The sequence below is a fragment of the Microchirus variegatus genome, assembly GCF_963457635.1.
Source record: "Microchirus variegatus genome assembly, chromosome: 14".
NCBI classification, from domain to species: domain Eukaryota; kingdom Metazoa; phylum Chordata; class Actinopteri; order Pleuronectiformes; family Soleidae; genus Microchirus; species Microchirus variegatus.
The window spans coordinates 13,941,405-13,965,943 of record NC_139815.1 but is presented as its reverse complement, the minus strand read 5'-3'; the positions used below and the strand labels follow the sequence as shown (position 1 = coordinate 13,965,943).

Below are 24,539 nucleotides of genomic sequence, written 5' to 3'. Positions count from 1 at the left end.
AGGAATGTGCGGAGAGTGATGAAACCTGAAGCGCAAAACATGTGGCAGCTGTTTCCTCTTCTGAACCGACATATGAAAATGTTTGTATTTAGACCTTGATATATAGTGACCTAGTCATATCACCCCATCGTTGGACGGTTTCTCTCACCCTTGCTTACAGCGTTGTCATAGACAAACACACACTTGCTCCCACAAATACAGGACACAAATGTCCCTCCTTGGCAATTTCTGTTCAATGGGCCTCCAGACCTTTGACCCCAGTCATTGCCTCAGCTAGGAATAAAATATTGAAGATTTATCGGCTCTTTCAGGTGGAAGAAGAGCAAATCATTCACAGCATCACTCGATTCTTTAACTTACTCCAAGATTTTCTTTGCTTTTTACAGTTTTAACTCGACACCCTTCTGAAATCTGGTGTATTGGCAAAACAGTGTTGGCAGCAATCGTTCGTTTGATTTGATGAAGTCTTCGTTTTGCTGCTGTTGTCATTCCTTGGTTTTCTTCCCTTTGAAGCATGAAGCTGTGCAGTTTTCAAGCTCTTATCTATCATATCTATTGATCACCTGATGCTTTGTTTGGGGTGTTGGGGTGGATTTATGTCAGATTAATTTCACAGAAATTAGTGCATATGGAGGATTTCTGCTTTTTGAATATTGGCTATTTTGACATTGACAGGGTCATTATCCGTCTCTGCACAAATCCATTGATTTTATGAAAGCGTAAGACAGACAGGCTATATTGACTATGCTGTAGAATGTTATCTTATTAATAATTAGTGCTGGGCGCGTCAACATGCGTTAACGGCGTCAATGTTAACGTGCGTTAACGCATGATGCGTTTCCATGACGACTGACCGGAAAAAGACATGCATGATGTCATTTTTACCGAAGTCCAGGTACCGTTTACCAGTTAACTCCTTTAGCTCCTTTAGCGCCGGTTAGCCGCCTACAGTCGAACTGGAGCAAACGGCATTAGCGACGTAAATGTGTTAATGTGAATGTTTACGTGCCGCGGCACCAAAATCCAGGCACCGGTTACCAGTTAGCTCCGTTAGCTGCATTAGCTCCTTTTGCGCTGGTTAGCCGCCTACAGTCGAACTGGAGCGGACTGTTTACTAAACGAAAAGAGCAGCGCTACAAATAACCAGCGTACCTGTGTACTGCGTATGTGTGCCTCTGTTTTTAATGTTTAGTGTTACTTTAAAGACTAATTTTAACAATCCGGAGTCACGTAAACATGACGTCATACGCGTCTTTTTTACGGTCGGGCGTTAACACGCAGTCACGTAAACGCATCATGCCTTCATTATAATTGAGGCACCCTTAAATGTATGTGTGTGTAACATTAGTTTTGTTTGCATAATTGAACACTTTGCAAACACTTTAAATTTATAATTATGAGTGACTGAACCCACTTAGTAGTATGTTGTTTAGGGTTGTAATGATTAAACATCACTTACTAAATTAATCACCAGCTATTTAGGTAATTAGTGGGTTTTGTTTGTGTTTTTTAACAATTAAAATAGGTTCTCTGATTATTCAGCTTGTTAAAATGTAATATTTTCCGATCTCTTTGTGCCATATAATAAAAGAAATCAATAAAACTGAATCATTTTAGTAAGTTTTGATGTTTTGGAAACACGGAGGAAAAAATAATTGGCAGATTAATCAATTCTGAAAATAATTGTTAGTTGCTGCCCCAGTGTTGTTAAACATTTATGTATCTAGTGCAGAAACACTGCTTTCTTCTGCATTTTCTCATTGCCCTTGAGTCAAGTTTGTACATTTGTCATTTAAATGTATTTGGTCAAGGTTAAGGAAACCTCAGCTGTGTAATAAAGTGTCAGGTGCTGCTCTTTCAATCCCAGTCTTCCAGAGTAATCGCTGCATCTCTCATTGATGGTGTGCTGCTCAGGCAGAACCACACACTCCGTTTATTTGGTTAAAAAGAAGGAGAGAGAGCAACCATTACATGGGCCTTTGCACTGTAGTAAAGTAAAGTAGAGGACATCAAATCTTCAAAAAGTTAGCACCGTGTATCTACCTCGTTCTGTCACCGTTGCTCTCTGCAATTTCTTTTCTCTGTCACTCTGCAGGCTTTTTAATTCATCTGAATGTCACAGCTCTCAGACTTCTGGCTAACAGCCTCCCTCTCTTCTCAGCTCTTGCTTTCACAGATGGATGCAGATGAACACCAAACATCATGGCCGACACATCACAAACCTCCGACTGTCAGAACAGTCTTTTACACTTTAGCCAGATTTATTCACCCAGAAAACACGTTGTCCTCTCGCTCACAAATCTACAACTTAAAGTAAAATCACTTTTTTAAAGCTTCACGTGGAACATTTTAATGTGTATAAGGTTTGCATTCAGGTGCAGAGAGGTGGAATATCTCACACACTGAGTTTTATTAAGCTGCTCTGATGGAGTGGATGTGATTTTGAGCCTCCATTACATCTTACTCTGTTTGCACCAAAAGCTGCAGCTGTTAGTGCTCTCTAACAAACAGTTTTCTGACACTTTTACATCAGTAATCTTATGTCTGAGAAGATTTTCCTGAGTTAAAAACTATCTGGTACTGGGATCTTTAGGACAGCTGGTGAAATCAGGAGAGGACAAAAAGGTGTTTTACTTATGCTCTCTTAAAGGTCCCATATTATGCTAAATCAACTTTTTAATCATTTAAATCCTTATTTTTGGGACTCTGGAGGTCCTACCAGTCAGCAAAGTGTGACAAAAGATGACTCACTCATGTTTTTGTGGTCCTCCTCAGTCTAAGTACAGGAGACAAAACATGCAATGTTGACTTCAGCGCTCATTGGGACGTCACAATGCGCTAAATTCCTGCAATTGTTGTCTCGCGGAGCAGTTCAATCACCCTCTTTTGGCAGGGTGATTGAACTTCATCCTTAAGGTATTTTGACCAAAGCATGTCACAGACATGTTCATTAGGACACCAGGGAACTAGGTTAACTTGGAGAAATAGGATATAATATGGGACCTTTAAAATATCTTTTGGTTATTGTGTACAATCTTATTATCTCAGCATGTTAAATGATTTCTGTTCATGTTGGTGACATTAATAATGACAAGTATGAGGTCAATTGAAGTTTTCCTCACTCAAGCCATGCCGTGTTTCACCACAAGTTGTGTGTTCTCAAAGTCAGTGGAAGAACATTCCGATAACGATGAATGAGAATCTACAATCCACTATAAATCATTCTGTCAAAGTCTTCTGTGCTTAGAAACATGTGCAAGTACTGAAGACTCCGATTACAGTCTGTCAGGTTTGTGTGTTGTCACCAAGAGATATTGATTTTAAGACTTAAGAAAGCACACAGTCCAAAGTAAGATTGTTGCATGGATTCAAGAATCATAAAGCTCCTCCCATAAACCACATGTTGTTGAACTGCACATTGGCATTTAAATATACAGTATATCATGTTTTCGAAAGCAGTCATGGTGATGTAGTTATTTTTTGAATGCCCAACATTCACATTTAGATTCACATTTCGGCCACATGGAGCGTGATGCGATGCGTAAAACCCAAAGCAAAGAGAACCGAGCTGTTTACATAACCCTGTGTGTGTGTGTGTGTGTGTGTGTCAGTGTGTGTGAGCTGAACTGGCCCAGCACTCGCATCTGTGCTCCAAAATCTGTTCTCTCTCTCTCAAGAGCCATCTCTAGTGAGGTAAAGCTGGCTGATTTATGGGCCTGCTGGAGGGGCATGTCACGACTTCCTTAACCTGAAAATCCAGCCCCACCTCCTCTTCACACACACACACACACGCACACACCACCCCTGCAGAAGCTGCTCTCCACTAACTGCACCACCTGCGCTTGTGTGAAGCACATTCGAAGCACAGCGGTTCCTCTCCGCTGTGCTTCGAATGCTTGTCATGTCCACATTATACATGCTGTCTTTAGTCTGCTGTGTGACGTTGAATCGTTGGTTGCTTGTATGTGTTTTAGGTGGAAGTTCAAGACGGATTTCACAGATAACGTTTTTCTCTTGTGTGAACACAGATATGATCACAGTGACAAACACACACCTGTTAGTATGGACATTCCCATCATACCTTAGCGCCAGCCTTATCACAGGAAGAGCTGTTGGAAACAAAGTTGGAAACATTTTTGTGTGTGTGATGTTACTTTACTGCTCCACTTGACTGTTCTCACACACACACACATTGCTGTAGCTGTTGAGACTTGTCCCACTGACACAAGCACACAGGGCTGGGCCAGTGCTGCAGAGGAGTGTGCGTCAAGCCATTTCTCAATGAACACACACACTCCCTACTCCCTCTCTACACACACAAACACTTACACACATTTTTACTTCCTACTCACTCACTCACTAAGGCAGGCAGCTACCATGCGCTCACTCACACGTACGTGCCACTGTAACGCTCGTTTGTAGGCGTGCTTTGATGGCTCGCAGAAGTCACCAGAGCAGTGCGTGTCACTTTGCGGCAAGATTTACTCCTGTCCATGCTATGCTAAAGTAATGTCAATGTGGTTTCTGCTGTTGTTGCGTGCACTCTGCTCAACAAAAGGAAAAAAAAAAAAAACACTTTTCCTGAGATCTCTGTTTAGAAAGTGCTGTTCTAGCATACACGCGAAACATGAATTACCTGGCATCTGTGCGGGGAGAATCTGCATGACGCAATTGTTTTGGCCCTTGCCAATAAGATTATGCACAGCAAAGGATCCACAATGCAGTCTGGCATTCTGAGAGGATGCCCCATTCAAAGTAAATGTCGGTTAACCTCCGCCTCACATGTGGTAGCGCACTGTTCAGCAGACACAGGCGAGCAGAAGGGCAGATGACCATGTGACACTTTTTTTTCCCACAGAGCACACAAGGAGGCCTGTTGTACAAACAGCCCGTCCACACATCTTCATCTTGCCAGCGTGTGTCTGTATGTTTCGGGGGGGTGGGGGTTAAGTTTTGTTGCAGTGGTGAATTTATGACACACTGCATCATAGTTGAAACTTCAATTTCTCCTCATCCCCATGTTTCTTGTCATGCTCTTAGTCATTTGGCGGCAGGAGAGTTGTGCAACAAGGCCAGAGCAGCCGGAGGGTAAAAGCCTTGATGTTTTCCATAATGGTTGACTCACGGTCGATGGGTGTTTGCTATTTCTCCCTCTTGTCCTTAGTCTTTCTATGTCTGAGGAATGTGTTGGGAAATGTCTCCCGGCAGTGGCACCTCCTGCGTTGCGCTCCTGATGATGTGGATATGAACATTCTGTGCCAAGGAGATGAGTCATCAGCAACGGAGCTGATTAGTTAAAATTACCCATGATAATGTGGCACTGAGCCCCCTGTTGGCCCGACAACATAAATCCCAGTGTTGGCAACAACGTTAGCAGGTGTGGGGACACTGAAAAATATATGAGGTTGAGGGGAAAAAAGGTAAATTGAGATGAATGAAAGGGGGAGAATTTAAATGAGACTAAATGAAAACTGAATACAAACACGGACTGAGACAGAAAGTTTAAAAAAAAGTTGGACAGGACAGAAACGTGGAGGCAGGGAATTTAGGAACAAAGTCATTCAGCACCTGTGGTTTAGTTTGCAGGAACAGTTAAAGAGAAAATAAAGGAGGCATGGTGTGCTGAATGGTTTCCATCTCCTCACTCACACAAGAATGAAAACTCACCCCAGGCAATTACAGGTACATGTGGTGGCACATTTCTGCCTTTATTGCCTGGAGCTGTAACTTGAGGAATATCCAGAGCATGTACCAACAGCGACACCTTCCCGAAGGTCAATTATAACTTTTACACAACCTCTGGAAGTCTGTGCTGTCAATGTGGGAATGCTGGCTTTGTGTGTCGTTGGTATACAATACATTTGCAGCTATCTGTTCAATTAGTTGTTGGAGGTTCTATAATTTGAAGCACATGTAGTTTGGTCTACTGTAGTGAGTATATCATATAATATATACTTTTTACTGGCATTTTGAATCATGTAGTCATACAGAGGGCCATGCAGCAGTTAATGGACACTAAATGGGCCGTGAGTGTGCGAGTGAATGATTGTTCGGTTCTATGTGTTGATGGACTGGCGACCTGTCCAGTGTGTACCCTGCATTTCGCCCCATGTCAACTGGAATTGGCAACAGCTGTCTCGTGATCATCGTGTGGAGGATCGTGGGTATACGGCTTATATTTGGGGTTTATGTAGACCAGTGATTCCCAAACTGGGGTATGGTAATGGTGGTGCAATGGTGTTGCTCATCTAGATCTTTTTGGTGAGCAATGATCAACTTTGAGAGATTTTATGTGGTGAGTGCCGTTTGTATTTTTCAAGTGCACAGGAGTAGGGGTTACGTGGCTGGAGGTCAATTAACTGAAGGGGTATGGGACTGTGAAAAGTCTGGGGACCACTGATGTAGACTACTGCTTGATGTTTATTCGCTTCATCTTGAATTACCATCTCACACATCTTGTTCATCGCTGTCCTCATGCCTACACTCTTAGAAATAAGGGTTCCAAAAGGGTCCTTCTACAAGGGTTGAGGTTCTACCTGGAACCATTTGCTTCTGGTTTTTCAAGGGTTCTTGGTAACACTAATGGTTCCAGTAAGTACCATTTTGATCCAGAGAACCCTTTTCCTGAATAAAGGGTTTACAAAGGGTTCTTGGTGGAGCCCTCCAAAAGGGTTTTTCTTCTGAACAATTTCCTCCAGGATAATAAAAGTATCCTGATTTTTGATTCTACGAGAACAAGCCGAAGAACCTTATATTGCACTTTTATTTCTAAGAGTTTACTTCACCCACACACGGGGAGCATTGTACAGCAATATCTGTATTAGAGCCAATCAGAGGCAAAGACCTATCCCATCTCTGTCTTTGAAGATATTTGCCTTTCTTGAGTGTGAGTTGGATAGAGAACAGTACACAGGCTTCTCAGATGGACAATGTGGAAGCTGAAAGACCGAGGCATAGTCATACAAAATGAAAAAAAAAATGCACTTGAAGAACTTTGGTTGACTTTTGATATACAACCCTGTATGTATCACCTTGAAAACCTCCGGTGTTGATCATATTCAGTATTGATGTGTCGATACAGGTCGACGCGTTCCCTATAAGTGATCATGACGTTTGCATGTCCTCCACGGGAATAATAACACAACTCAAGAACAGTGTATGTAGGCTTCGTGTGGATTCAGCTGCAGTGTTACATACATCTAAAATTCAACATAGTCTGATGTCACCCTGCTCCCTGACTGTAGACATTACAGTTACAGCCTAGTCAGCAGGTGCCAGGTTTTGTCTGGAAGCATGGTACTGGCTTATGTCACGTCTACATTATACATGAGAAATGACTGACAGTTATTAAAAACAGACTTGACATGGTGGCGCTGATTGAAGCACCAAGTCAGTTTTTTAGGCCTGGTGCTATTGATGGAGCCTTGTTATTTCAACTCATGAAAAAATGGTCTGTTAAAAATGCATTATGTAGTAAGAGCAGTGTGTGGTTTTATATCTATAATAGGAAGTGCACCCATAAAAGTCGCAGTTATAGATTTCCTTCTGGTTCCTTAGTTAAATCGGTTCCTTTGTTTCCTCCATCAATGTTAAAGAACTTTGTCCTGGAACAAGCATGAATGTGTAATACAAAATTGCAAGCACGGTTTCAATAGAAGTTGTTTAATTGTGCAGCAGCATCTTTGATAAATTATTCATTCAGAACAGAAGACGGTCACTTGGTCATCCCTTCCTTGGCTGTTAGCAGTGTCGGCTGCAGAAATCTTTCCACCTCAGCTGTTTTTGTCGGAGGGAGTGAAGTTTCAAAGAACCTGACGATAAAAAAAAAAAGCTGTGATTTGTATGCGACATTCAGTGGGAAGGAGAATGAGGTTGTACTGAGCTGTGCTACTGTGTTGTACCAAAAAACAGCACACATCCTCGGCAAAACGTTTCCTGGCAAAAGTGATGATTTAAAAATAGCTGTGTGTTTCGCTCACTTTGACAGTGACATACAGGGTTACGGCTCTGTGTGTGTGTGTGTGTGTGTGTGTGTGTGTGTGTGTGTGTGTGTGTGTGTGTGTGTGTGTGTGTGTGTGTGTGTGTGTGTGTGTGTGTGTGTGTGTGTGTGTGTGTGTGTGTGTGTGTGTGTGTGTGTGTGTGTGTGTGTGTGTGTGTGTGTGTGTGTGTGTGTGTGTGTGTGTGTGTGTGTGTGTGTGTGTGTGTGTGTGTGTGTGTGTGTGTGGTCTGCTAGATAATGGGCCAGCAGAGTGTGTGGTGTCGAGGGTCATTTGGCGAAAGCTGAAAGAGTGGAAGGTGTAGGAGGTAGGAGGAGAAGAGAAGCGCAGCAAAGATTGACGACTTATTGATGAAATGTGAAATCTCCAGCTCCGGTCTGACAACCTCCCTCCTCCTCACTTAGCAGCGAATGTCGCCCGGCAGAGGAGTGTGCACACGCCGCGCATGCCTTTGTGCATAGCTTTGCTGCTGGGCGTTCATCAATATATTTGACATTTCCTCGAGATGGTGCCCGTGAGGGCGAATCATAATGTTAATTGTCATTGTCAAAATCGTGCTCATCTCAAACGAAATATTCAACAAAAACGTGCAAAGCCGTTTGTTTGTTATACCTGTGATTTGATTTTATAATGGCTAAACGGAATAACTAGTACTAGCAAATAATAAAATCTGGAGAAGGATAATTATCCACTGATTTATTAGTTGGACAATTTTTTTTTTTTATAAGAAATGTAATCATCTCTTTCTCATTCCCTCTGTGGTGAGAAGCCTGTGTATCACATTTCTAACTGACAAGCTGATTTCACACCGGCACACACTGGGAAAACAGAGAAATGCTATAGAAAAACAGCAAGAAAACGTCTCGTTCTGGCCAAGACCATTCCTGCTGCTCTACATTGTGCTGTGGTGCCAGTCTGTTCCAAACCAAAGGACGGATAGGATGGCAGACCCACTCTCGATTCATTACGGCTGCGTGAGTGGGGAGGGGCTGGATGACGGTGGAGGGACCAGGCTGCCACTGTGGTGCAGGTTGGAGGTGCTGAAGTCATTCATTTTAAAGGTAAGATTAATGATACCATTAATCCATGCCTGTGCCACTGCAGAGGTACGACAGTACAGAATTCATACTCACAGCTGGCCTGCAGCACACATCCATGCACAATCTCTTGTTAATAGTCGCACACTAAGGTAGAGGTGTACACAGCTGCTGTTTTTCCTCTCTGTAATCTGATGTGTCAAGTGTCCTTAAGTAGTGATGGAACTCAAGGCTGTAGTTTGTGTCCTTGTTGTTGGCATTTATTTGTCTAAGGTTATTGGCCTGATTATATTGGCTCGTGAGAGAGTGAGAGTGGCGGAGGGAGGATGACAAACTGTGCTTTTTGTAATGGCTGAAGTCAAACTGGAAAGGAAACCATGCCATGTTGAAATTCCACTGCGGCAGAGAGCTGTTAGGCGACCGGATCTCTGCAGCTGTTGAGGGACACGACAGATGAGCACAAAAAAAAAGCCAGAACCAGAAACAAGCATACTGTACTGGGTAGTGTGGAAGGATTTGAGTCACACAAACATTGTGACATCATATGTATGCTGTGTCCTTGATATGAAAAATGGCTCTGTCAAGCAATACTATCAGACCTGACTGACAGAATGTTATATAACGTATAGAGTGGCAGTGCAGGCATTGGAACGACTTGATATTCTGAGAATAGAAATCACATTTTGTAGGCGCTTCTCTTTGTTGTCATGCTTCAACAACCTGTTAGCAGTTGTCTTGCTTTACTAGCGCAGTGTTTCTGTTGCCTCTCTCTGTCATAAAACACAATTCATATTCTGTGTGCAGTTTGGGAATATGGCCGGGTAGAACAGCGCTGCTATACTGAGTAACAGGGCGAGTCGTGTTGAGCTGATAAGCTTAATCATGGCTTAAATCTAACAGGCATTTGTTTATATTCAAAAGTAACACACCACAGTTTTAATTAGGTTTTTGTTTGTTTGGGTTTCTGTTCAAAGATTAAAAAAAAGAGAGACAAATGAATCTTATCTTCCCCTCAGAGTTAATGCTTTAAAAAATGTTTGAATAGTGATAAAACTGAGCTCAGAGTTGGTGTTTGAGATGATTTTTTTCTGTAGCTTTATGTTTTAGGACATGCTCATCTGCAGTTTGAGCACACAGGGATCAATACCTTCAAATTCACCTCGTCCTTGTGCTGTTTGATGAGGATTTTCCACCATAACCCAGAACTAATATCCTCTCACACACCCAGAGGCTTGTTTTGGTCCCTTTTGGATCCAAAAGAGAAATGAAAGAAAAGATGATGGAAGGAAGGTGAAGGGAATGAGACAGAATCAGAGAACGGAGAACAGACCTGTTCACTTTTCCCAGTTTTTACCTTGTTCTCCAGCTGACAATGGCGTGTTTGTCTCAGATAGCCGCTTAGACATTGTCGTGAAGGGAAGCTGTGCAGGTTCCACATGCATGAACGTTCCCTCTGTCTCTGCAAAAGGTTTCCGACCTCTCAGGAAAAAATTACATTTCAGACAAATCATGACAAATTCCATGTTTAAGACTTGAGTCCATTTGTATTGCTCAATTATGTGATTCCATCTGCATCATGGAACTCAAACTCCTAAAATAGTCCTACATACTACATTGACCATGTCAAAATGGCCCTTTACATGGTTTGTGTGGTCAACAAAAGATAGCTTGTGAAAATGTCAGAAAGTTAGGAAAACTATCTCACAGCTTGTGTGCTGCTACGGCCTGTTACTCCCCGCTGCTGCTGCTATATATTTTATATACTAACTTGCGTTGTAGCCTACAATTCAATAGCTGCCATCAGTGTCATTAATGATGCGAGGCTGCGAGCTTGTTCAGGGTGTCTGCATTTCAAAGTCCATAAGACACGCCTCACATACACCCCCCCTCTCAATTGGAGGGCTATTTAAGCTGCATTTTGTTTGCAGAATGACATCTCTGATGGTGACGGGATGCAAAAGATGCCACCAGTGCAGCTCTATTATAAGTTTGAACTGGAGAAAAACATGGTTTTACTCTGTAATGTTAGAAAGTAGCAGTTTTAAACTATCTTTGACAAAACAACAGGGTGCACAAATAACAACAGCAGCCAAGTTTATTAGTCGCAGCTGTTGTGACGAACCACCACCGGGTATTTCAATCCATATCGGTGACACTCGGCGCGTTACCTTCAAGTGAGAAGTTGCAGCCAAATGTTTTCTACACTGCTCTGTTAATGCTAATGATGCCAGCTAATGATTTTGCACTGCACCTGTACACTTCCATGTTTTGACTGAACGTAGCTTCATGCACCAGTTAAGCAGACGTCATAAACTTTTAATCATTTTACCACGTCTTATTTTTGTCTCCCTATCGGTTTCTACCGTCGCCAACCATTTGAGTTTCCTTTCCTCTCATTCTCTGCATCTGTCTTCTCTACCAGTCTCGCCAGGAGGCAGCTGTCTGGGACATTCCTGTTTTCACTGTGATAGACTATAGACTAAGCTCTTTTATAGGGTTCTTGTTGTCTTGTAAAATAACCCTGGAGTCTTTTTCTCTCTCTCTCGCAGCCAATTTATTGGTGACATTTATTTAGAGATGACCTTCTCTTCGTGTATCTTTCAGCAACACCCAGCGTTATCTTTCCTCGCAGGATAATCCTGCCATTATTGTAGCTTGATTTAAACATTTACCCTTTTCCTGTTTTTAGTGTCCGTTTACATCTCTGTGCTGAACAATGCATATACATATACTATTAGGAGTGTGCATCACTGGTTATAATATAAGACTGTTAAAGGCTGTTGTTACACTTGAGCCCACTAATTAATTAAAATAGTTAACCACTACTATAAAGGTACATGGGGGATTATAACGGTATCAGAGCATGTCAACAGTGCACTCCAAGATTCAAGATCCAATTAAACAGATGGATGTTATCACAGAATACACTCTCCTGTGCATGAGTCCTCACCTGAGTGGTGTTCGAGTCTGACGGTGAGCCAACACTGATGCTTTTGGGAGTGTCATCACACAAATGACAAAAATAATGTAAAGCCATTTAAATTAATTACTTTGAAACTAATACAACAGTTCCCCCCGTTCGTTTCAGGCGAACAGGGGGAGGATCTTTGGCAATACTCAATGTTGCTGTATGAATATAAAATGGATATTCTTCCTACAGACTATCTCTGACCTTTAACTCTCATTACTTATTCCATCAAGAGGATAATTACTCATCTGAAAGGCTGATAATTTTGCTTTCAAGGAAAATGGCGACATGTACTTTGGCTCCCACTGTCTCCCTCTCTCTCTCTCTCTTTCTCTGTATCCTACGGTACTGCCTTTGTTTGCATCCCATCTTATCAATCACGCAGTGCGATTGTCGATGCACTGCAGGGAGGTGAGGTGCTGGGTCTGCCTCAGGCCCGGCTGGTGGGTTTTGGGTTGTAATAGGTTGGTGCAGGCTGTTAATTTGATACGGTGTGTGGACGAGGAGCCTCATTAGGGACAGTAGCTCAGAGGGAGACTGGGTCCTCCATCATCACCAGGATACCACTGGCAAGAGCAAAATGGCGTAAAGGAAGAGAGTAGAAAGGTAATTTGGAGAGAGGTTGAATGTGATGGAGAAAGGACAAGCGCCCTGATAACATTAGAGCAGCATGGGTCAGTGTAGAAAAGATTGATGACGGATAAAGGAAAAGTCTTAACCATGGACTAGAAATGGGATTATAACGTTATTTTCAGAACTGTGTTTTTCATTTCCCGGAACAATTGGCCTGACTAAGTCTTTGTGATATGAGAGTCAGATGTTGTCATCTGCTGTTATTTGCACCTGCGTCATTGGTAAATACAGTGAATGTGTGAGGGTGAGAACGGGTGACTGCAAAAGAGAGAAAGAAGCAGCGCAGGAATGATATCACCAGTTGATCTGAAATTGGAAGGAAGATGTGGAGAGGGGAAAAAAATGTGCAAAAACAAAAATAAAGTTGACAGGGTGAGAAGAGAAGCGGAGAATGAGTTCAATGTAAGAGTTCATATTCATTTGAGCATTACATTTTCTTTCCCGCTGTGTGCCTCAGTGTGGTCTCAGAGATGAGATGCAGCCACGGACAAGAGTGAATTATTAATGTAAAGATCTATTTCTCCACCGAATCCAATAACTTGCCTATGATTTGGCTGTCAAAAAGATTGGTTGCCTGGGTAAAGGAAAGTCCTTGGTCACGTGGCATTGCGAATTCTCCTTCCTTGGTAATTGACTCATGCACAGTATTGACTTTCTGGTCACAGTGATTAAGGGAGCCAGACCAGACTGGAGCCCAGAGTCTGGCTACTCGGGCTGGGTCACTGGACCTCACAGCAAGCCTTCCCTGGATGACCTTTGTGTAGAGCACAGAGCCGTTGTTAACCCGCAGCCGAATTATCTGGAAATACTGATCACTGTATTGACGTGGAACAGTGGAAGCTGAGAGCAACTGAGTGGTTTTCTTGACTGCTGTTCTTTTTTTCTCGAGTAATACATATAAAAACAACGTACAAAGAAACTAAAAGCAACTGGAGATGTGGCGTTGCTGGTGCAGGTTGCGTGTTCCTTTGGCTTTAAGCTTGTATAGTTCTATTATAAGTATTTTTGAATGAAAGTATAACAATCAAGTAACAAACTTTGACTTGCAGTGTCTTCAAATGTACAGAAAATGTTAGCATATAGAGCTCCAGTAGCTGACCATGGTAACGCCTACCTGGCAGGATGCTATGCTGTTCACCTCTATGGAAGTATATACTAGACACAACATAAATCAAACATGATCGAGATCTCGTCTTTTCCCCGGCTGTTTTCATCATAAAAGTTGATAAGAGTTAACAGTTGGAGACAGGCTAACAGGAGAGCTGCCTCTTACTAATGCTAATATGCAACACTTACCCTTCCAGTTAGAACAACGCTATCTTTAGCCGCAAATCTCCAGAGTTGAATGTTGGTCACAAAGCCAGATTGCGTCCCTTTGTTTCCCCTCCAGGATCTTGTAAACTTTCAGTGACTCTCTGGAGTAAGATGAAGGGAAAGTAATCAGGAAGTTGGAAATGTCAGGATACTGCATGTCTGCTGGAATAATGTCCTCTCCGGCTGTTTCAAAACTCAATGGGGCATTATATGGATCAGATATATAGGTCTGTCAAATTTTGCGATATATATCGGCAGATCTCCGTGGATTTAAAGTGTGCAGTGAACTCTTACAGGTTGGATCCATCATACGTCCTGTTAATTTTTGCCGCATCTTAGGCTGCAAACATGGTGATTTACTGAGTCAAGAGTTTGGAGGTCTTTTTGAATAAACAGCAATGATGCTGTTTCTACACCCGTTTCACTGATCACAGTCTCTTTAGGAGGGATGAGGGAAGACGATTCAGAGAGCAAAAATAGGCTTAAACAGACCTGTGGTGAGAAATCCAGCAGGAAAGTGACCTCTGTTCATGTGGGACTTCTCAGGGGTTCGATCATCACAGGGGATGTAACGCAGTTTGGTTGACCTGGACCTGGAGTCTCTGTGGTGGACATTTAGGCGTTTTGATTGCACTGCTTCATGCCTTCAGAATACAGAACCACAGGCAGAGGTAAACAACCATAAAGGACACTGACTGCGTAGAGATTTTGATTTACCACACAGTTAGTGTGTGATATACAGAAAAAATATTTTTCATAGATTTTAACCATAACACAATATAACATATTAAGCTACTTTTTTGGAGCCGTCACCTGACTGACATGAATGAACGATCTAGAAAAATAACCCCAAGATGATTCTAAAAAGCATCGTAAAATTAATTTCTAGAGGCTGGGATGCTTACTGACTACAACTCTGGTGATCTGTGACATCTCAAATGCTTAGAATGTTTTACAATTTCACAGAAAGCTTGGGAGTTGGAAACTTTTATTGATTCCACTTTGATTAGTACCCCACTGATCACATATTTATGTCTGAAACAAAACAAAGACTCAGTCTCCAAACCACGTTCCGGTGTGCACTAGTGTAATTGGTGGTTTGGATGTAATGACATCAGTCTGACATTCAACAAGTATGTGTCCTTGTGACCAGCCACACATGACGGCTGTTGTCTCACTCATCCTCTGAAGACACATGGCACCATGTCACTTCGCTGCATGCCAACCCTTGATCGGTCTCATTCGGTCTCATGCTCTTTCAAAAGATTCCTCGTACTTCCTTCAACCTCACTTGATGCAAGTTACTGAAACTCTCATATAAAATGTAGGCTGTAAATCTAAAATCAGATATATTTTGAATTTGTCTGCTAAGAAAAACATTTATTCGAGAAAAAGTGACTATGTAAAGTTGGACTTCAGTAAAATAAGACTGGTTTTTGTGTTTCAGCCTCCTCTGGCCCTGCAGCGCCTTGCTGTCTGGAAATAAATGCAGTTATAAGCTGATGACAGCACTTTGGACATTAATGTGCTATCCACCCACCTATTCTGATATTATTATTGGCTTCCTGTTTTGTAATCAGAGCAGTACACTAGAACGCTTAGACAATAACTGGATAGATTTCTTTAATACATTTTTCTTTGAATTTAGACAACCAGAAATACTTTCTGTGCACTCATTATGTATTTAATTGCTAAAAGGAAAGTTTAATATGTTTTTTCTTCAATAAAGACACACCAGGCTGCACTGAAATACACCCAAATAAACAAACAGCTTATGATACATAGAATGTTACATAAATGCCTGGATTGCTAGCAACCTGCATTATATTTGAATATATCAAACATTGGTTTGCCCTCACATGTGACTAAAGCTTATGGGATGAAGGAAAACAGATGAGGAAACTGGCAACAAATACCATCAAATCTCAGCTGGTGACATTTTGCAGGTTTTATTGGCAGATCCACAAAATCCTCTGTCCTTTTAAGACCGGCTTTACTGTCCACCTGTCACTGCATCTACCTAAGCTACAACTTGAGTAGATGTTGTTCAGCGACATGTGTGGCGACACGTTATGCACAACCTTCATATTTGGGTAATGAGTGCAGACAAGATGGCTGACAACATGTCTGCATGACCCGTGTACGCTACGTGTTGATATTTTCCTCATGTGCAGGCACATCATCTTTGCACTCATGTAATGAGTAGTGACGGCATATCAGTGTCTGTTTTTGGTTCGTCCCCCATGCACTCAGAGCAAAAGAAACCCTCTTCTCGCTGCTCTATTGTGGAGGCATTAACACCATTATCAGGGCCCCTCAATAAGGCCAAGCAGATGTGGCCGAAAAAAAAACTGAGGTTGATTGCTTGCACAAGGCAGCAGTCAAATTGCAGAGGGTGAGTGCTTTGTGATAACACAGGTCTTTATGTTGCATCTATGTGCACATTTCTGTGGGTATTACAGGTTCTATTTTTAAGTCGTAGCCCTCATGGTGGCACACAATAGGACATGTCATCATTGGCGCTATGAGAAATCCTGCCACATTGGTGAATCCCTGTGCTTTAAAAACAAAACAAAACACATCCCTGCATCTTGCTTACTTTTCTGTTCAAATGCGTGTGTATGAAGTACATCAAAATCACAAAAAATAAAAGCACCAGAATGAGGTTTGTCTGGTATTAGACTTTCAAAATGATTTATTATGTGTAGATATGTACATTAGAGCGTGATCAACTGACATGAGCTGATAGTTCCCATAGTTTTTCCCTGCACCCAACTGCAGAGGTCATTTAATCTCTTCTGTATTGAAATTGCCTCAATGTTTTGCATAATCATGTTGCAGCAGAGGTATAATCTAATATAGTTGAATTGAAATAAATAACTATATATAAAAGTATTAGTTATTATTATTAGTCATATTGGGGATCTTGGCGTGCTTGCTGATGTCCGATAATACAACCGATATCAGCTGATACCGACATTGTGTCGATAATATCATGCAAAACTTAGCAAACTTTATATAAACAGGTCATGTTTGGACACACAAAACAAGATGTCCGTCAGGATTTGGACAGAAAAATATAGTCTGTGATCTGTTTCCTGGGCAATGTATAAAAATTAACTGAACATGTTTAAAAGTAAATCTCATCAAATAGCATAAGCAGCATGTAATTTCTTTCTGATAAAAAATGGATTCTTCCATGATGTTCATTTCGAAATGAGATTAAAAAGTAATTACTTTATGGCATCCAGTGATGTTGGAGGAATATAATCAGTCTCTTTGTTTGCATAGGACAATTCCAATGTGGATTTTTTTTTTTTTTTCTTGTTTGTGCACTGATTGTGAAGGTGATTGGATCCATATTATTATTCGTGATGATCGGAGGGCATCGAAGTGATCTGAGCATGCACTGTATGCATTTTATCACAGTATCATTTCAAAGAGATGAGCAACCACGGTTAATTTGAGAACCATTAAGCCTTCCTTTAGAGCCTCTATCGCTGGCGATTCAATTTGATCCTCCTGACTTTTTGTATTCTGCCAGAGTGTTCAGAGTTGTTCCAAGCAGACCCGAAAATGTTCAATGTCTGTCATTCTAGCAAACCGAAGAGTGAGTTGCAGAAGTGAATGATTAACTGACTGCACTCGATTGCTCCGTTCTGCCCGGGTGTTCCACTAGTCTTTGCTCTTGCTGACAAATAAAGTAGGGGCATCCATTACTCGCCACCTCTCCACCTCAGCGTCGTCCCCCTCTGCTGCTCCACACAAATGCCGAGCAACAACGCCTCAACATGCCCCTCTCAGATGCCCCTCGATGCGCTGTCAGCAGGCCTGCGTGTCGCTGTCAGCGTGCCACTCGCAGTTCATCCAGGCTGGGATACCAAGCCCATCAGCATGTCTGTGGGTGACACTGAGCCCACCCACAGGCTAGCTGTGCCCGGTCAAGCTGGCTCAGTCATGGGGTTGAATGGAGGTAGGCTATATCCCGAGGAGATGAGATTGATGAAGAAGCAGAAGCTTTGTTCTGGTTGGAACATATGGTCTCCCCAGCTATCCTGGAAGCTTTTGGTCACCTCTGAATCAAAACCCCTCATGAAACCAGGCTTTGTCACTGTTTATAGTGTTGTGAGACTGAGTCATCTCTCCTCTTGGCAGAGCTTCGCTGCTCAGCGGGCAAAGGGATCTGTCAGTGAGCGGAGAACAGCTGGTCCTTTCAGGGCAGACTGCTACCCCACAGGATACCCCGCTTGCACACTGTCAGTCTAGCTGATCTGCACCCACAGACACACAAAGGGGACTTGGCTTTGCGTATTCCTGCTTTTTTTTTCCTCCTTGGTGTCCCTTGGTTGACATGATCTTGAATTGAACTTAGTTACTTATTATGATTAATTTGTTTTCCAAGGATTCTTCCCCTGTTTTCAATGCAGGGAAAAACATTTGGTGGGTCATCATTTTCATTGAAGTGCAAGCTAAGATACTGTGTATGTGAATTTTGCTTGTGGAAGTGGTCTAACCATTAATCAGATAGTTTAGAAAATTACAGAATGAGAGGGTGAAGTTGTGGACAATGCCTCTTGCCCCTTCAGTATATGTGGATGTTAATTAGTCTGGCAGTGTTGGCTCAGATTCTTAGTGTGAAGGAATGAAGTAAGCCAATGTGGTTTCAGTATTAAGAAGTGAGACTGATGGCAAACTACCTCTTATGTGGTTCTTGGAGACGGCCTTTGGCTATAAGTTATAACCTAAGGCCTGTGTGTGTGCATTTGTGCAAGTTTTTGAGGTAATCTATGTGTTGTGCTCACTACCATTTGCAGGTCTATTTTTTTTTTTTTTTTTCCCATCCTCAGAGTTTCCACTGCACCTGAGTAGTCTCGTATGCCCTCACAGCTGAGCCCATGCGTTGATGTATAATGCTCTGATGAATTCCCCCCTGAAGAGAAACATACTCAGTGTCTTCAGGGGTTTTTGAGGAGAGACCCTTACTATCTGTCCAAAGTACCCTTTGTGTTGATAGGGCGGATTCAAGCACAACAAAACCCTTCAGCAGTAAAGTCTCTATACTTGGATTGCACCAGGTGGGTCATTTCCTCAGCAGAGAAAGAAAGGCACAGTGTGGAGTCTGCAGAACCATACGAATAACAATGGGCTCTTCTCATCCTGAATCAATCAATCATTTAGAGTAGTCTGCAAATGATTACAGTGCCGAAGCCATTAGGAAGGGCTTCAAATAATTATGATAGTGCTGGTTTGTGGCATTAAGGGGAATAAAAACCAGAGGAGACGTAATTTCACGAGATCGAAAATTGGTTTGGTGATTATATAGAGGCTACGTGGAGAATTGAACACGGACAGTGTTGGCACGAGACCCAAATAACTGTGCAGCTTTTCAAGCTATTTTAATCTCGGATCATTAGAATTTCTAATTTCAGTATTCCAAAAATAAAATGGCCTCCAACACACTCAAGGGCCATTTGGAGCAGAGTGTAAATTGGACAGGAAGTGCATCAGTGTGTTCATTAATCTGTCAGAGAATGGAGGACAATCAAGGAACAAATTAACACTTTGTTTTAGTTTCTTTGCACATGTAAAGTTTATTCGAAGGCTGCTTTTGATAAGTAAATTGTCACAGCAGTGTCGTCAATTCAGAAATGACATCGGACTGTAGAAAATCCTGATACAACCTCTGGGTTTTTAGTGACAGAAGGTAAGAGGCATCACATATTAGGCAAAACCGCCTTTGTGAGGTAGTGCAGGACACCTGAAAGGTTCCAGTAAAGACAGTTTGGACATCAAGAAGAAGCCCACCCGGATGCTGCCTTCCTTTCAAGGTACAAGCCCAGACGCACAGAAAAAGAGGACAGATTATGGACGGATGTGACAACAAAGGAGCTTTTGTGGTTCACCTTTGAGTTGTCTGCCGCCTCCTAATTCTGAAAAACAGAAGTACACCCAACATCACCTTTTTTTTCTCTATTGCAAAGTTCAAGGCATTATGTTAAGCTTTTAGTTCCGTTTCTGCGCTGCTCCACCCTTTGTGCATACATCCCAAGGCAACATGTCGTGGGTTTTTATCCTTATTAGTTGAAAGATTCATTGGATCTTCTCCAAGCCACTCCTCATCTTTAACTGGAAGTCCACTGGGATTGTTTGCTCTGAATATTACATTTATGCATGCAGGTAGTGATTATGCATGCAACTCCAGGCAAAGTATAAAGTGAGTCTCTCTGTGTGTGTGTGTGTGTGTGTGTGTGTATACACTTCTGGAAGTGTGTCAACAGAGTGATGTGGCTTCTCTGAGCGAAACTGCCATGTTTGTGTGTGTAAAAATACATTCAAAATAGGATTCGACATGTCTCCTTACATAAGAGACATTTTTGTGGTGTTGGCCTTTTCACGGTCAAGCCATCACAGAAATGGCAGAACGTATATTTTGGACATATACGTCTTAATTTGTGTTTGTGTCAGAGTGGACATTTTCCCTATATCTCTGATCAGCATTCTGTAGAGTAATTGCTGTTTCATCTTCAGTAATTGGACTCTTTGGGCTTTCTTGGAGCACTACAGTGCCGTGCAGAAAATCCCAGCCTGAGCAGCCTGCAGCCTCTCTCAGACAAGTCTGACCTAGTATTTCAGCAGCGCCTGAACACTCTGAGGATACAGACAGTGGTTGGTGGGGGTTTTCGGAAAGGAGAGGAGCGAGTTTATGCAAAGCCATAGCAGCAGTTTTTACTTTTCGGAAACATTACTGCGCGCCTTTTGTTCTTCATTTCTCATTCTAGTCTCTCGTCTGCTCCCAGGAGAGATTTGTTATCACCCCTTATATTAATCAGAGTTTCTCTCCAGCTCCTGCCAGGCTCTTCTCTTTTTTTTTTCCTTTTTTTTCCCCAGCTCTGTAGCCCTCTCAATGGAAGTTTACTTGTGTTCGGTATCTGTTGGGACGTGGTCAGAGGCCCTGTGACACACTCAGGTGGGCTTAATGTGTGTTTACTGCGGCTTTGGCATTATTACCAGAGCTTTGTGGAGGCGTGTGGCAACAGAATGACCATGTCTGTGAAGTGAGCGCGTGAAAAGAGGCGGAAGCACACTGCTTCCCTCCCTCCCACCCACGCTCTTCATATCCTGACAAAGGAAAGGCACTCACTGGGTCATACGGTGCCAAACTTTTGAGGATTGCCCCTTTCTGAGCTCCTTTCATTGCCCTCCCCGTCTCTCTCTTCCCTCCTCTTTGCTCGATGTCACTCCTCTCTGCCACTTAGCCTCAGTATTTGGAGGAGGAGGATTGTATAAGAGCTGGACTGGTTCTGCTCCTGGCAAGCGAGGGAGTTTAAATTGAAAAGGAGATCCGGAAAGAAAACTCCCATTCCTTTTCAGGCCTGTGTTTTGTGAAGGCTCAGAAATGTACGAGAGGAAAGAAGATGAAAATGTACAGGAGAGTCGGAAGAAAGAAATGGGTCACATTCTTAACAGACAATGAAGGACTTTAAACGGAGAGGAATTCTGACATCCTACCTGTGTCTGCTCTGCCAATAATGATCCCAGACTCTGGGTTGGCCGAGCAAATTGAGGGTATATTTTTCTATACACTGGGCAGTTTATTAAATCAAGTGCACCAAAACAGATGGCCTCTAGTGTATCTAAAAATAGCCAGTGAACCATTATTTTGTAATTGACTAATATTGCTGAATACCTTTTGGGACGTTTTTATGTGTGCCTGTTGGGATATGACAAGTTTGCTCCTGTTTTAGCTTTTCCTCACTTGTATTTCTTTTTTTCTCCTGATCTTACCAAATAAGACTGACGGTTCATTTGGGAGTGACTTGAACTCTATTGCATGTTTAACTTCCACGTGCCTCTCCTGAGCTGCACCAGTTTGTCTGGGCTTCCTCTCCCTGTTGTTGAGCACCAGTTCCCTTATCCTATCCATAACTGTGTCGACATGCTGATGATGTTTACAAAGGAGATTGTTCAGTGACAGAGGTGGGACTGGATCAGCTGATGGTTATCTGTGTGTTCTCAACAAAGTTAGTTAATGCCAGGGCTGCAGCTGCACTACATTTTTCGCAGATCTATCTACCCAGGAGATCTGAGTAAGACTAAAAACGGTGAGCGTGCACCGCTGCCCACACAGCAGAGCCTTCAGTCTGCTCACGATACTATGCAAACACAAGATCCCTGTGGCTGATTATTTATTCAGTACAACTGAAGGCCTTATAAGGTTGAGAGCCACAAAGTCAAAAGGCTTCTTTGCCTATTAATTGCCTTTGATCAGCAGTTGATGCATAATTGAGTGAGTTTAGCAAGATATAATGCAGACAATGGAGCTGCTGAAAATGACCTTTCGTGTTTGGTGCAGATTTAAGATACCGAGTTGAGATGAGACTCTGGCAGGTTTCTTAAAGCTCTTTTTTTGAATATAATTTTTGCCTTTTTGACAGTCAATAAGCCGCAATTTGACATTATCTCAGACCCTTGTGCTGCTTGTGTTACTGTTATGCATTAACTGCTTTGGATACATGAGTCCTAGATTGATTTATGCTGTTTTGATAATGACATGCAGGCATGCTCTTAAGTTCAAAGTGTCCCTTAACAATGGGAACAGAGAGTCTGTTTGGCAAAGTCACTGTCTGTGCCACCACAATAACATCTGTTGTTAGGGGCTCGTCAATTTAGCAAGTGCCTTATATTATTGACCTCTGCCAAGGAGGTATATGTTTTTGCCAGAGTTAGTTTTTTTGTTTGTCTGTCTGTGAGCACCATAACTTAAAAAGTAATTTTTTAGGAAATGTCCGCATTGGGAACAGGATCAAGGGATTGAATTTTGGGTGTGATCTGTGTGACGCGAGGTTACTGGTTACAACATTCGCAGTCTGACCCAGACGTGCTGGCAGGGTGTATTTTGTAGGCACTGAGCTGCCTTGGCGGAGGTCTGCGCTCACCGAGTGCTTTTCTAGTTTTCTTTATGCTTCTGTGAACTGAACAGTCCTGTTTTATGTTATAGTGTAGTTAGATCGTAGGCATTGATTGCACCAATTGAATGATACAAATAGTACCAAGAATTGTTTGGAAGTTAACCATGAAGGTTAAGCTTTAGAATTGTGTTGCTGTTGATCTTTCTTGGGTTGGAACTCATTAACTTGAGTGAATTCATATTTGGCACACATCATCTCCTTTCTTTCTTTCTTTCTTTCTAAATAAAGAAACCCTTTGTGTTCTTGCTGAGTAATGAGTCTACCTGCGTATTCTTTCAAGCTGCTTATTACAAAAGGAAGGAAAATTGTAGCAAGTGCTCTTTCAGGTCAACTACTGGAATTTCAAAATGTTACTATGACCGAATGACAAACAGAAAAACATAGAGCCACTGTTTGGTCTGTGTGGGCACACACATTACAATCATAATACTGTAAATTAACAGTTGGATGTTTGTTCAGACCACAGCAAAATCTGTGCCGTGCGTGGACGATAGTGTGGTTTTCATACTGATCAGCAATGAGCATGCACCCTGTCCAGTTGTGTTATTTTCTTGTATGGACTTAGATTCAGGTCCATTTTGGGTTCTTGGTCAGTTATTTTCTTCAGTCGCCTCAAAGCTGAGGAACACAAACTCTGCAGATAAGACTTATCTTATATCAAGTCAGGGAATAGTTGAAGAATTCTTGATTGCTTTCTTGTCAAAACAGGGGCTGCCCTGTATTCATTTGTAATTTCATCTGATTAGCTTTAAGTGGAGGTCAATAGTGCAGGAAATAGTGTTGCTGTGCAGTTATCGGACTCCTCTGACACAACAGGTTGGCGTATCCCTCTTCCATGAAGATAAGTGAGTTGAAGCTAAATCTCTGCTCTCGGACTGTCAACTCGCCTTCACAGCTGATTTGTATTCATGGAGTTGGTGTTGCATCGCATGGCCCTGACCTGACCTGACATTTTCATATTTGACTCATCTGATTGGCCCTGTGGTAGAAGGACAGCCTGCTGATGCCATCGCTTGATAAACGTGGTTAGGATGTCACTCCCACATGAACATCAATGCTATAATAATGTGAATAATAAATAAGCAGATGTTCTGACTAATGCCCCCCCTGATGTACTTTCTCAGTGTAATTATTTCCCACAGTGCACTATGTTTACATATAGTACATCTTATCAATGGCAGGAATATTGTATTCCTTAATAAATCATTTCCAATAAACCAGAGGCAGACAAGAACCAGGTCACACAGTCTCATCTATGGATGTGGTGTTCACAATCATGGTTTCATATCAGTAGGCACTAATCTTTGTATGCCATCAGACAACATGAATTAAAAGCTATTTGAAATCCTTCTGGATTTGCTGTCCGATTGCCTTCTCAATCTCAACTGAGACCTCAAGAGAAATCTTTATCAATCTGTGGAAATGCAGAAAATAGAATGTCTCCATCTTATGCAAGGGAGCTTGGATGTGGAGCACTGCTCCCCCCCTTCCCCTGTCTATATCAGTTTAGCCTTGCTCAAGCACTTGCAGAATAAACAGAACACTGGGCAGTAGCAGTTCTGCCTGGCTGGTTAATGCAGTAAAAAAAAACATCCCTCAAACTGAGTTGAGTCAGCCCTGC

General features: G+C 42.2%; 1 protein-coding gene across 5 annotated transcripts in view; it reads left to right on the top strand.

Annotated features, from left to right (window-relative positions):
• Positions 1-24,539, top strand: part of shf (Src homology 2 domain containing F) — a gene marked incomplete at its 3' end in the record, with an annotated part of 102,635 nt that overhangs the window by 23,291 nt on the left and 54,805 nt on the right. The window lies entirely within an intron of this gene.